General features: G+C 55.8%; 1 protein-coding gene across 2 annotated transcripts in view; it reads right to left on the bottom strand.

The window, feature by feature from the left end:
• Nucleotides 1–14,654, bottom strand: part of PIK3C3 (phosphatidylinositol 3-kinase catalytic subunit type 3) — a 682,135-nt gene that overhangs the window by 567,844 nt on the left and 99,637 nt on the right. The window lies entirely within an intron of this gene.

Genomic DNA, 14,654 nt, shown 5'->3' with positions numbered 1-14,654 from the left:
TAAATTAATTCTTAGCAGCCTTTAGGGAAGTACTCTTGTTTTAGTGGTCTAACCACTGTGCAGTCTTACTGACCTTTAATTAAATCTTTGGGGTGTGTGCTGGTGTCTGGGTGACAATATTTTTGTTGTATTTTGATTACCAGCAGTGTGAACCGTATTCTATTGCCATACTGGTTTAGTTGTGGTGTTAAGCATCACCCCATTGAACTAGAGGACTTACGAGCTGTTTTGCTGTTAGAGGTTGCCAGATGGTATGATTGGGGTGTTCATTTGGCATCGTGAGTGTTGGCTGTGAACAGTATACTGTGCATCTGGGAGCATCTCTTTACCTTCCATATAGTTCATTTTCCATGTTGTGCATGTAAGGGTGTGACTTCCTTTATTTTCTCTAGTTATTGTGGCTATTGTTTTGTATGAATAGTGTGTTGTACGGTTGAGGAGCATTGCTTAGCCGACATGTTGCTTTTCTCCTATTTTATGCGTGTGGAGGTCAGCCTAGCATCTTCAATTGGGTTTGTGAGGAAGCAGGTTGTGTCTTGTGGGCATTACAGTCAATATATGGTTTTTGTGCTAAGGATTCAAGTGAACTGTCTAATTTGTCTGCTGGTATTATGAACATGGGTATCTGTGATAGGTGTGAAGTACAGTCGGGTCACCTATATTAAAGTTATATAGTGTACACGAGGTGAGATGTGACTAATGTTTTCTGTTGGCTCTCTGGTGAATGATTGTGAATGGACTGGAACGGACTGTTTTGTGCATCACACTGCTGGGTTTATTGCTTTGGTGCTTTATTATGCTCAAAAGTGCAGAACAGCATATCTAGCATTTCCCTATGTATTATTAGCCTTATGAACACCCAGACTGCTGGAGCACCCAGGGTGCAACAAGTTTAGATGTTATGTTATAAGAAAAATCCTACATGAGCTCTGAAATTGTACGCGCCACAGTGGAACCAAAGGTTGGTCATGCTGAAGCTCTGGAGCTTTGTCACTGAACTTTTTCTAAATTACAATGCAGAAAGTGACGTAGTCATTTTTGTCCAAACGTGTGGGACGAAGCTGAAATTCAATTCGAAGCCTTCAAACTGCCGGTTGGATATTTCTTCCAGCAGCTACCTCTAAGGCTCTTGAGAAAATGTCTTCAAAACTTTCTGCTGGTGCACAAACAAACACCAGAGCGCACTTCAGGCCATGAGGACCTAAGGGGATGGTACATAAGAGATTCACAGAGTGTCAGCCAGCACCAAGTCCACTCAAGGTCCAGTTGCCACTGGTCAGCAGGACACTTTAGGGAAAAAGGCCAGATGCATCATGTTGTATCCCTGTAGCCACACAGGAGGTAAACTAACTGGTCAAAACATTTTTATTCTGGGTCCAAGAGAGCAGCAGGTGCAGTCTTTCAGGGGTCCTCTCAGATCCCAGACAGCAGGTTGGTTCTCTTCTGGTCTTTTACAGGTTCAGAAAGTGTCCTGAGGCAGTGCTTTGGTGTGCCAAATGTATGCCTGGCAGCAGGTAATAGGTGGGGGGATGAATCCCGAGCACTCCCTAACCAACTGGGCAAAGGCACTCAGGGGCAACCCAAGTGTTCAGCAGATACTGCTTCCCCTCACTATCAATACCCAAGATGGGGAAACCTTCTCTCCTTGTGGAAAGCCCGTTTGCTCACCCGGAGGTACCGAACAGTTACCTCCTATGTGGACACTTAAAATGGGTTCTAGGGGTAGCTTTTCTCCCACTGGGTTTGGTTCCAGGCAGGCTAGGGGACAAAAACTAGGGCCTTTCCAGGTGTCACCTAACATTTATTTGTGACAGGAAAGGCCCTTAGAAGAAAGGTTTGTTCCTGGCCCCACCCAAACTGGTCTTCCTGCGAGGGGAAGAAAACACCTCCCTGCTCCCATGCCATTTTCCCTGCTCTGGAAGCAGTTTTCACACCTCCTTCACGCCTAATTTAGGACAATTATAGGCTTATGCAAATTAGCCTCCAGCAGCTTGAGGCTGGATACAAGTAACTTTCTAAAAGGTACATTTCAAATATATTTTATTAAAACATGACTTTACCATCACATTGATTTTTTATTAAATATAAAAACCATATTTGAATTGAATCTGTAGCAGATGAAGGTCAAAACTTCTACATTCAAGTACATAATCTATACTTTAACTTTTCCTAAGCATCAGTTCCAGCCTAACCCGGGACAATGTCATTAGACCTAGCCACTGGGGGAACATTCCATTTCTAATGTCACACATGTTCCAGTTTTAAATATTATGTGCCCTACCTTGTGAGTCACAAGGTGTGTTTAGGGGTGATTATTTAATTTTCAATATTAGGTTTTCCTATATGTCATAAGGGCAATTTTGACAGGCCGGGGCTGCTGGGTTCAAGCTGCTGCTGTGAGGTTCCACAAGGTAGGCCTGAAGTACGAGTTACTTACCTTCGGTAACGATGTATCTGGTAGATTCTAGCTGCAGATTCCTTAACGTAGAATTATCCCCAGGCGTGAGACTGGATCCGGAAAGCTTTCTGCCACAGCATTCCTGCGCGTAGGGGGACGGCATCACGTGACTCCGCCCAGGCGGTGTCCGCCTACGTGACGTCAGCGAGGTCACATAAGTCCCACCCCGGTGCGCCTATGTCAGTTTTCTTCTGAAACTTTACCGCGGCACAACGCGGAGCCACTGGGAACAGTGTGCAAAAGAGCAGAAAATCTGGAAAAAGGAATGGTGACAAACGACACCCTAGGGAGCAGTGTCAACACTGCAGAACCCAAGGGCAAGGAAAAAGAAGAAAGAACAGAGCACAGCCCTGAGCATCCACCCTGCCAGTACGTAGACATTCCCCCTGGAGACAAGGAACATATGTAAAAAAGTCATGACAACATGTAGCAGGACTACAACCCCAACCAAGAACAATGAAGGGGAACCAGTCCAAGACAATAAGGAACAACAACCCCATCACAGAGCGTGACAACCCTCCAAAGAAACAAAGGGCAGAGGCACAGCCAGATGACCTCAACCTAGAGGATAGCAGAGGGGCCAGAACCCGTAGTAATAAAGGGGAGAGGGGGGGATGGAAGATATTGAAGGTAAGCCCCAATCGTGGAGCAACCAGAGCAGAAGGGCACAGAAGTACCTATAAATCCCTCCTCCATTGTGCCAAAAGAGGAGGAAAGAAGAAGAAGAAGAAGAAGAAGAAGCAGCAGGACGAATCATCCTGTCAAAAAGAGCGAAAGAATGTACTCACAGAAGACATAGCAACCCACCGGAAGGCGAGTGCAGAAGACCAAGCGAAAGGTCCTCACAGAACGGGGAGGAAGGGCGGGCCGTGAAGGAATCTGCAGCTAGAATCGTCTCTATCAGATACATCACTACCGAAAGTAAGTAACTCGTACATCTGATAGAGACTACTAGCCGCAGATTCCTTAGCGTAGAATAGATACCCTAGCCATACCCACGGGGAAAGAGGGTCTGCGCGAGGACCCCACCAGTCTGGACACAACAGAGGGTCCCAGAGGGGACGAGTCTGATGGACAGGGCGAGGAGCCCTGTCCCCCAGGCAAGGGGAACCTCTACAGTCAGAACACCACCAAGGGGGATGCGGGAAGAGAAAAAGAAGAAATGAAGAGGAAGCCAGTTCACCCTCAGCAGAGGAAACAGGGACAAGGCAAGAGTAGGCCGAAGCAACCCACGCTCCATCCAAGGCCAAGGCAAGGAAGAGGAAGAAGATCAACCTAGAGACACCAAGGAGACAAGGCAGAAAGAAGGCAAACCCCCCCCCCCATCCTCCTTCCCACCGGGAACACACCCCAGAAGAGGGCAGCTGAGCCTACCACAGCCAGAAGTCAATAGACCAGACAGAACATCGCCAACAGCAAGAAAGCAGGCGGAAGCAGAACAGAAATCCATCTCGGCCCCAGGACAGAGAGCAGGAAGGCGAAGAAGGGCCCGGACACACCTCAGAGAGGGGTCTGCACACACGACACAAAAAGACGTGGAACCAGAGCCATGAAGCCAGACAGCAGGTCAGACCAGGCTAACAGCACATTGACCCCAGAGAAGGATACCCGGGGCGCCACCAAAGGCATTCCAAACCAACCAGAAGGGAATTGCACCTGCAACGTACTTAAACGCCAGGAAGAGCAGAGGCCCGAAGTCACAGAACATGCTATATAACAGCTACCACTACCCCACATAGGGTATGTTAAGTCCCAAGACACGGAAACCCTCTTAGGAAGAAACTTCCGCAGCAGAGGACAACAGAAAGATCCGCAGGAAAACCCCCCGCAGAAGGCTTGTCAAGCAGCCAAAGAGAAAAACAGAAGGCCTAATCTCAGGGCCAACCTGGTGTAGATACCCCAAAGCAAAAACACACAGTCAAGAAGGGTCGGCCAGCAGCCAACAGTACCACAGTCCCAACAAAGAGGACTCGAATGTACATGAAGCACACAGATCACACAACAAGGGCGTCCCGCGCCCCAACCTAAGAACAGCTCCCAAAAACCTGATCAATCAGATCAACTCACAGGTCACTGAGGGGGAGGAATATTTTCCGGGAAGCATGGCGGCGAAGGGCAACCGAAGAAGCCATGGCACGACCAAGCACCTCCGAGATGTCCAGAGCGGAGCAAAGAATAAACGCTGCCAGCTCCTGGCCATCTAACGCATGGTGCCGCAAATCAACCCCAGCACCATCCTGAGAAGCGGCCGATCCTAGGGACTTCAACGAATCCCACAAGCAAGGACTGGCCCTAGCCAACACACAAAGTGTTAAGGGCCCGCAGAGCAGCACTGGTCGAAGCAAACATATTGTGCCCCCAAGAGTCCAGCCAGCGAGTCTCCCGTGATGGCGGAGACAACAGCGGGAGGCAGGGAGGGAAAGGCAGTCTGTAAAAGGGGGCTTCTGGCAGAGGGGTGGAGGGAAAGACACACCGGGTCATGCGGTGCTGGAAGGTCATGGTGCAGAAGGTGTTGGGGCACCGGATCCCCCGTGTCGGGCGCCCCCATTAGAGAAGAATGGAGCGAACCCTCAAAGGGAAGCAGCAGCTCCCTCCCACCAGAGCCCTGGTGGAGAACTTCCAGAAGATGATCCGCGGGGAAATGGGCAGCCGGTTCACCCATGAACAAAATCCCCACAGCCGCGGATACAGCGCGAGTGAAGGCCGCACCCGCCTCCGTAGGGTTCCACGGTGGGGAAAGCTGCTCGTCCGTAGGCGATGGCTGCAAGCTAAGGCGGCCATCCCCCAAGCCAATCAAAGTGGGGAAGAGCCAGGTCCGGAAAGGAGGGACAAGGAGTGGGGGACCTGTGGCTCCTCTGGCGAAAACCGCGGCTGCGGCAATGGCGAGGAGCCGTCCTTAGACGTTGTCGGGGAAAAAGCCATGACGCAGCTGCCCGTCTCCGGCGAGGCCGACACCAGCAGGCGCCCACCCTCCAGGGAAGAGGAGGCATCTGAAGACGAGTCCACGACCCAACGCCTCTCCGGCGTCGTAGAGTCGGCAACCTGAGGCAGGACGTCATCATCCAGTGCCAAAGGAGACGCCAGACAGGCCTCTGCCTCGCCACACAGCCCCGGAGACCGGGGCTGGGCCGGAGCCGAGGCGGCTAAGGGACGGCGCCTGAACAGTGCCAACTCGACCTCCGACGAGGCAGCCGCCTGCGTGGAGTGACGAGAGGGACTCAAGAGTGACAAGGAGTCCCCCGCCAGCCATGACCAGCCATGACCCATGAGGGGATGAGAGGGGCCCGCCGACCCTGCGGAGCCAAGGCCGACTCCACCTCCGACGAGGCAGCCGCCTGGGTGGAGAGATGAGAGGGGCCCGGGGAGGGACGAGGGGTCCCCTGCCAGCCTCGACCCATAATGGGACGAGGGGGGTCCGCCGACCCCTGTGGCGCCGCCAGGGCCAGCAGCTGTCGGCTCCAAAGTGGCATCACCTCGGCTTCAGATAAGATCACCACCTGTCCATAGGGCCGAGATGCGACCCGAGCCCGGGCGACCTCCCGCGACACCACAGGGACTCCCGCAGGAGTTTGCAGCGAAGCAGGGGCGCAGTGGTCCGAAGGAGGGACCCCCGAAAGGCCTCACCCCAGCGGCACCACATCCTCCAAGCCTGGTACCGAGCCAGTTGGCGCCGGGGCTGGAGCCGCCGGCGATGCCACGGAGGGCCCCGCACACGCAAGGGATCCTCAGACGTCCCAGGAGGTGAAGGAGGAGGAGGAGAATCCAGCGAGCCCTGCAAAGCCACCGCATATGTCTCCATCTGGGCTCTCGACACCCCCTCACCGGAAAACGGTGGATAGGGGGACGATACGCTGGGCCGCATCAAAAACGGATGGCCCATGCCCCCAACAGGCCTGAAACCAGCCCTTGGGGACAAACTGCGACACTTACCGACAGGCGAGCAACGCTCTTGCGGCGTAGGAGAGGGACAAGGGCGACGACGACGGCTTCGAACACCTTCCGCAGAAGCTGATCGTGGTGAGGAAGCTGGTCTGGACATGCGAGATGAGAGAAGTTTCATCCAGCGCTCCCGCCGCGACTTCGGCTTCAACTGCTGGCACTCCTCGCAATTAGTGGAGTCGTGATGTTCCCCCAAGCACCACATGCAAATGAGGTGAGGGTCCTTCGCCGACATCAGGTGTCCATAAGAAGAGCACATCTTAAAGCCAGAAGGCATCCGCACACTGTTCCCACAAACACACACAATAGCGAAAAAGAAAGGCCTAAACAGGCCCGGAGCACGAACTGGATACGCGTTGCACGCAGAAAAGGAAATAATTGACATAGGTGCGCTGGGGTGGGACTTATGTGACCTCCGTGACATCATTTATGCGGACAACGCCTGGGCGGATTCACGTGGTGCCGACCCCCGGTGCGCAGGGATGCTGTGGCAGATAGTTTTCCGGATCCAGTCTCACGCCTGGGGATAATTCTACGTTAAGGAATCTGCGGCTAGTAGTCTCTATCAGATACCGTGTTTTCATTGCCACTGTAATGGATGGCACAATTCTGCACTATACACTACGGCCTTATAGTAATGTGCCAATCAGGTTATAAGCCAATGGTCAGGGGTCAGATCTGCATACACTGGGTACTGGGTAGCAGTTACGAGTTCAAGATTAACAGCAGATTAGTCCACAAAAAATGAAAAACTGGGGGTGGCCACACAAAAAGGAGTCACTTTGCAACAGTAGTTAATAGCATAGACAATATTGAGCAAAGGTGTGCAATATCGAAAACAGAATATCGATGGCACATAATATTGAGGACAAACTATTGAATCCAAAATGTTGACAGATAAACAAAAATAGATTTTTCTATACCTAAATCCACATATATGTACCTACACAAAATGAATCTTCAAGGTTTGTAGATGTGTAGTTCGGAATAGTAAATCTATACTTTCCTATATGTACTTACCTTTCGATATTTTGTACATCGATTTTCTGTCCTCAACATTCTTGTACACAATATTCTCAGGGTCGATATTTAGTAGCACAACCTTGAGCGAAGCAGTCTTGATTGCTCATATTTGTCAAATCTCTGATGGAGGTATCTGGGGCTCTTGTCAAGATAGGCACAGCACAACATACACATTGCATTGATTTGAGATCTTTTTCTGACTGGTAACCAATGTCGTGTACATAGATGCTTGTAAACAGGGTCAGAGTTGATCACACTCTAATCACAATCGTTGAGGCTCCATTTTAAATATAGTGATCAGGTTAAAGTGGACATTCCAAGGAAAACTGTATTCCCCATCTGGCCAAGACTAAATGAAGACAGTGAGTTCATCTTTTGTGAAAAGCTTAGAAATATAAAAATGCAGTGCAAAGATCTCAGATGGAAGAAACTTGCTTTAGCTATGCGGGCAACAATTGTGTCTAATGTTAGTTCTGGGTCAAGTACTATTCTGAGATTCCAAATTTTCTTAGCTGGGACTTGGAACGGACCCTTGGACATTGGCCAGAGTTTTGAGTTCCAGGTACTCAGCTTATTAATAAGACATCAGTCTTAGATAGACTAAATGTTAAGAAGCTGGAATACATCCAAGTTTGGACTGCTCACACTGAGCAATATTCTTGGCTGTGCATTGGGTGTGCACAGGGATCCACAGAGGTCAACACAAAAGCACTACTTAACGCTATAAGAGATGGGGAAGACAAGAACTCGATATTAAGAGCTGTGCTAGGAGTCTGGGTGTGGCTCTCAGCTGTCAGGAGTGTGTGTGTGTGGCTCTCAGCTGTGCTAGGAGTCTGGGTGTGGCTCACAGCTGCGTCAGGGGTATGGGTATGCCTCTCAGTTGTGTCAGGGTCTGGGTATGCCTCTCAGCTGTGTCAGGGGACTGGGTATGGCTCCCAGATGTGTCGGGGGTCTGGGATTGGCTTTCAGCTGTGCCGGGGGTCTGGGATTGGCTCTCAGCTGTGCCGAGGGTCCCTGTATGGCTCTTAGCTGTGCCGGGGGTCCGGTAGGGCACTCAGCTGTGTAGGGGTCTGGGTATGGCTCTCAGCTGTGTCAGGGAACTGGGAATGGCTTGCAGCTGTGTTAGGGATCTAGGAGGTCTGGGTGTGCCTCTCAGCTGAGCTAGGGGTCTGGGAGTGGCTCCCAGCAGCTCCAGGGTTCTGGGCGTAGCTCTCAGCTGCACCAGGGATCTGGGTGTAGCTCTCAGCTGTGCCAAGGGTTTGGGCATGGCTCTCAGCTGTGTCAGGGGTTTGGCTCTCAGCTGTGTCAGGGGTCTGGGAATGGCTCGGAGCTGTGTTAGGGATCTGGGAGTGGCTCTCAGCTGTATCAGGAGTCTGAGAGTGGCTCTCAGCTGTGTCAGGGGTCTGAGAGTGGATCTCAGCTGTGTCAGGGGTCTGAGAGTGGATCTCAGCTGTGTCAGGGGTCTGAGTGTGGATCTCAGCTGTGTCAGGGGTCTGCGTGTGGCTCTCAGCTGTATCAGGGGTCTGCGTGTGGCTCTCAGCTGTATCAGGTGTCTGGGAGTGGCTCTCAGCTGTATCAGGTGTCTGGGAGTGGCTCAAAGCTGTGCTAGGGGTCTGGGAGCGGCTCTCAGCTGTATCAGGGGTCTGAGAGTGGTTCTCAACTGTGTCAGGGACATGGGTGTGGCTCTCAGCTGCTCCAGGGGTCTGGGCATGGCTCTCAGTTGCGACAGGGGTCTGGGCGTGGCTCTCAGTTGCGACAGGGGTCTGGGCGTGGCTCTCGGCTGCGCTAGATGTCTGGGTTTGGCTATCAGCTGCGCCAGAGGCCTGGCTCTCAGCTGTGTCAGGGGTCTGGCTCAAAGCTGTGTCAGTGGTCTGGGAGTGGCTCAAAACTGTGCCAGGTGCCTGGGATTGGCTCTCAGCTGTGCCGGGGGTCCCTGTATAGCTCTCAGCTACGTCAGGGATCTGGGTGTGGCTCTCAGCTGCTCCAGGGGTCTGGGCATGGCCCTCAGTAGCGACAGGGGTCTGAGCCTCGCTCTCAGCTGCACTAGAGGTCTGGGCGTGACTCTCAGCTGCGCCTGGGGGCTGGCTTTCAGCTGTTAGAGGTCTGGCTCTCAGCTGCATCAGGGGCTCTGGGTGTGGCTCTCAGCTGAGCCAGGGGTCTGGGAGTGGCTCTCAGCTGAGCCAGGGGTCTGGGAGTGGCTCCCAGCTGAGCCAGGGGTCTGGGAGTGGCTCTCAGCTGAGCCAGGGTCTGGGTGTGGCTCTCAGCTGAGCCAGGGGTCTGTGAGTGGCTCTCAGCTGTGTCGGGGGTCTGGGAGTCGCCCAACGCTCTGCCAGGGGTCTGGGTGTGGCTCTCAGTAGCGACAGGGGTCTGAGCGTGGCTCTCAGCTGCGCTAGAGGTCTGGGCGTGACTCTCAGCTGTGTCAGGGGTGTGGCTCTCATCTGCGTCAGGGGGTCTGGGTGTGGCTCTCAGCTGAGCCAGGGGTCTGGGAGTGGCTCTCAGCTGTGTCGGGGGTCTGGGAGTCGCCCAACGCTCTGCCAGGGGTCTGGGTGTGGCTCTCAGTAGCGACAGGGGTCTGAGCGTGGCTCTCAGCTGCGCTAGAGGTCTGGGCGTGACTCTCAGCTGTGTCAGGGGTGTGGCTCTCATCTGCGTCAGGGGGTCTGGGTGTGGCTCTCAGCTGAGCCAGGGGTCTGGGAGTGGCTCTCAGCTGTGTCGGGGGTCTGGGAGTGGCTAAACGCTGTGCTAGGGGTCTGGGAGTGTCTCTCAGCTGAGTCAGGAGTCTCAGAGTGGCTCTCAGCTGAGCCTGGGAGTGGCTCTGACCTGCGCCAGGAGTCTGGCTCTCAGCTCTGCCAGGGATATGGGCATGGCTCTCAGATGCGCCAGGGATCTGGCTCTCAGCTGCGTCAGGGGGTCTGGGTGTGACTCTCAGCTGAGCAAGGGGTCTGGCTTTGGCGCTCAGCTGAGCCAGGGGTCTTGGAGTGGTTCACAGCTGAGCCAGGGGTCTGGGCGTGGCTCTGACCTGCGCCAGGAGTCTGGCTCTGAGCTCTGCCAGGGATATGGGCGTGGCTCTCAGATGCGCCAGGGATCTGGCTCTCCGCTGCGTCAGGGGTCTGGGAGTGGCTCTCAGCTGAGCCAGGGGTCTGGGAGTGGCTCTCCGCTGTGTCGGGGGTCTGGGAATGTCTCTCAGCTGAGCCAGGGGTCTGGGAGTGGCTCTACGCTGTGTCGGGGGTCTGGGAGTGGCTCTACGCTGTGTTGGGGGTCTGGGAGTGGCTCAAAGCTGTGTTAGGGGTCTGGGAGTGGCTCAAAGCTGTGTTAGGGGTCTGGGAGTGGCTCTGACCTGCCAGGGGTCTGGGCATGGCTCTATGTAGCGACAGGGGTCTGAGCGTGGCTCTCAGCTGCGCTAGAGGTCTGGGCGTGACTCTCAGCTGCACCTGGGGTCTGGCTTTCAGCTGTTAGAGGTCTGGCTCTCAGCTGCGTCAGGTGGTCTGGGTGTGGCTCTCAGCTGAGCCAGGGGTCTGGGAGTGGCTCTCAGCTGTGTCGGGGGTCTGGGAATGGCTCTCAGCTGTGCCGGGGGTCCGGGTATGGCACTCAGCTGTGTAGGGGTCTGGGTATGGCTCTAAGCTGTGTCAGGGAACTGGGAATGGCTTGCAGCTGTGTTAGGGATCTAGGAGTGCCTCTCAGCTGATCCAGGGGTCTGGGAGTGCCTCTCAGCTGGTCTAGGGGTCCGGGAGTGCCTCTCAGCTGAGCCAGGGGTCTGGGAGTGCCTCTCAGCTAAGCCAGGGGTCTGGGAGTGGCTCTCCGCTGTGTCGGGGGTTTGGGAGTGGCTCTACGCTGTGTTGGGGGTCTGGGAGTGGCTCAAAGCTGTGTTAGGGGTCTGGGAGTGGCTCTGACCTGCCAGGGGTCTGAGCGTGGCTCTCAGCTGCGCTAGAGGTCTGGGCTTGACTCTCAGCTGCAACTGGGGTCTGGCTTTCAGCTGTTAGAGGTCTGGCTCTCAGCTGCGTCAGGTGGTCTGGGTGTGGCTCTCAGCTGAGCCAGGGGTCTGGGAGTGGCTCTCAGCTGTGTCGGGGTTCTGGGAATGGCTCTCAGCTGTGCCGGGGGTCCGGGTATGGCACTCAGCTGTGTAGGGGTCTGGGTATGGCTCTAAGCTGTGTCAGGGAACTGGGAATGGCTTGCAGCTGTGTTAGGGATCTAGGAGTGCCTCTCAGCTGATCCAGGGGTCTGGGAGTGCCTCTCAGCTGGTCTAGGGGTCCGGGAGTGCCTCTCAGCTGGTCTAGGAGTCCGGGAGTGCCTCTCAGCTGAGCCAGGGGTCTGGGAGTGGCTCTCCGCTGTGTCAGGGGTTTGGGAGTGGCTCTACGCTGTGTTGGGGGTCTGGGAGTGGCTCAAAGCTGTGTTAGGGGTCTGGGAGTGGCTCTGACCTGCCAGGGGTCTGAGCGTGGCTCTCAGCTGCGCTAGAGGTCTGGGCTTGACTCTCAGCTGCACCTGGGGTCTGGCTTTCAGCTGTTAGAGGTCTGGCTCTCAGCTGCGTCAGGTGGTCTGGGTGTGGCTCTCAGCTGAGCCAGGGGTCTGGGAACGTCTCTCAGCTGAGCCAGGGGTCTGGGAGTGGCTCTCCGCTGTGTCCGGGGTTTGGGAGTAGCTCTCTGCTGTGTCGGGGGTCTGGGAGTGGCTTAAAGCTGTGTTAGGGGTCTGGGAGTGGCTCTGACCTGCCAGGGGTCTGGGCATGGCTCTACGTAGCGACAGGGTCTGAGCGTGGCTCTCAGCTGCGCTAGAGGTCTGGGCGTGACTCTCAGCTGCACCTGGGGTCTGGCTTTCAGCTGTTAGAGGTCTGGCTCTCAGCTGCGTCAGGTGGTCTGGGTGTGGCTCTCAGCTGAGCCAGGGGTCTGGGAGTGGCTCTCAGCTGTGTCGGGGGTCTGGGAATGGCTCTCAGCTGCGCCAGGGGTTTGGGCATACTCTCAGCTGCGCCAGGGGTTTGGGCATACTCTCAGCTGCGCCAGGGGTTTAGCTCTCAGCTGTTTTATGGGTCTGGGAGTGGCTCTCAGCTGTATCAGGGGTCTGAGAGTGGATCTCAGCTGTGTCAGGGGTCTGGGTATGGCTCTCAGCTGTGTCAGGGGTCTGAGAGTGGCTCTCAGCTGTGTCAGGGGTCTGAGAGTGGATCTCAGCTGTGTCAGGGGTCTGAGAGTGGATCTCAGCTGTGTCTGGGGTCTGAGAGTGGATCTCAGCTGTGTCAGGGGTCTGAGAGTGGATCTCAGCTGTGTCAGGGGTCTGAGAGTGGATCTCAGCTGTGTCAGGGGTCTGAGAGTGGATCTCAGCTGTGTCAGGGGTCTGAGAGTGGATCTCAGCTGTGTCAGGGGTCTGAGAGTGGATCTCAGCTGTGTCAGGGCTCTGGGTGTGGCTCTCAGCTGCTCCAGGGGTCTGTGCACGGCTCTCAGTTGCTCCAGGGGTCTGGGCGTGGCTCTCATTTGCGACAGGGGTCTGAGCATGGTTCTCCGCTGCGCTAGGGGTCTGGGCGTGGCTCTCAGCTGCGCCAGGGGTCTGGGCGTGCCTCTCAGCTGCGCCAGGGGTCTGGGCGTGCCTCTCAGCTGCGCCAGGGGTCTGGGCATGGCCCTCAGCTGCGTCAGGGGTCTGGGTGTGGCTCTCAGCTGAGCCAGGGGTCTGGGTGTGGCTCTCAGCTGAGCCAGGGGTCTGGGAGTGGCTCTCAGCTGAGCAGGGGTCTGGGTGTGGCTCTCAGCTGAGCCAGGGGTCTGGGAGTGGCTCGGAACTGCCAGGGGTCTGGGCATGGCTCTTAGTAGCGACAGGGTCTGAGCGTGGCTCTCAGGTGCGGTAGAGGTCTGGGAGTGACTCAGCTGTGCCTGGGGTCTGGCTTTCAGCTGTTAGGGATCTGGCTCTCAGCTGAGCAGGGGTCTGGGAGTGGCTATCAGTTGTGTCGGGGGTCTGGGAGTGGCTCAATGCTGTGCTAGGGGTCTGGGAGTGGCTCTCAGCTGAGCCAGGGGTCTGGGAGTGGCTCTCAGCTGAGCCAGGGGTCTGGGAGTGGCTCTCAGCTGAGCCAGGGGTCTGGGAGTGGCTCTCAGCTGCTCCAGAGGTCTGGGTGTGGCTCTCAGCCAGGGGTCTGGGCGTGGCTCTGACCTGCGCCAGGGGTCTGGTTCTCAGCTCTGCCAGGGATACGGGCATGGCTCTCAGATGCACCAGGGATCTGGCTCTCAGCTGCGTCAGGGGTCTTGTCGTGGCTCTCAACTGAGCCAGGTGTCTGGGAGTGGCTCTCAGCTGAGCCAGGGGGTCTGGGTGTGGCTCTCAGCTGAGCCAGGGGTCTGAGAGTGTCTCTCAGCTGAGCCAGGGGTATCGGAGTGGCTCTGACCTGCCAGAGATCTGGACGTGGCTCTCAGCTGCACCAGGGATCTGGCTTTCAGCTGTGTCAGGGGGTTTGGGAGTGGCTCAACGCGGTGCTAGGGGTTTTGGAGTGGCTCTCAGCTGAGCCAGGGGTCTGGGAGTGGCTCAACGCTGTGCTAGGGGTCTTGGAGTGGCTCTCAGCTGTGTCAGGGGTCTGGGAGTGGCTCAAAGCTGTGTTAGGGGTCTGGGAGTGGCTCAAAGCTGTGTTAGGGGCCTGGGAGTGTCTCCCAGCTGAGCCAGGGGTCTGGGAGTGTCTCTCAGCTGAGCCAGAGGTCTCGTAGTGGCTCTGACCTGCCAGGGATATGGGCATGGCTCTCAGGTGCACCAGGGATCTGACTCTCAGCTGCACCAGGGGTGTGGCATGGCTCTCGGCTGTGCCAGAGGTCTGGGTGTGGCTCAACGCTGTGCTAGGGGTTTTGGAGTGGCTCTCAGCTGAGCCAGGGGTCTGGGAGTGGCTCAACGCTGTGCTAGGGGTCTTGGAGTGGCTCTCAGCTGTGTCAGGGGTCTGGGAGTGGCTCAAAGCTGTGTTAGGGGTCTGGGAGTGGCTCAAAGCTGTGTTAGGGGCCTGGGAGTGTCTCCCAGCTGAGCCAGGGGTCTGGGAGTTTCTCTCAGCTGAGCCAGAGGTCTCGGAGTGGCTCTGACCTGCCAGGGATATGGGCATGGCTCTCAGATGCACCAGGGATCTGGCTCTCAGCTGCACCAGGGGTGTGGCGTGGCTCTCGGCTGTGCCAGAGTTCTGGGTGTGGCTCCCAGCTGAGCCAGGGGTCTGGGCGTGGCTCTGACCTGCGCCAGGGTTCTGGTTCTCAGCTCTACCAGGGATATGGGCATGGCTCTCAGATGCACCAGGGATCTGGCT

This window comes from Lissotriton vulgaris, chromosome 3_1 (genome assembly GCF_964263255.1).
Source record: "Lissotriton vulgaris chromosome 3_1, aLisVul1.2, whole genome shotgun sequence".
NCBI classification, from domain to species: Eukaryota; Metazoa; Chordata; class Amphibia; order Caudata; family Salamandridae; genus Lissotriton; species Lissotriton vulgaris.
This window is presented reverse-complemented; position numbering and strand designations above follow the sequence as displayed.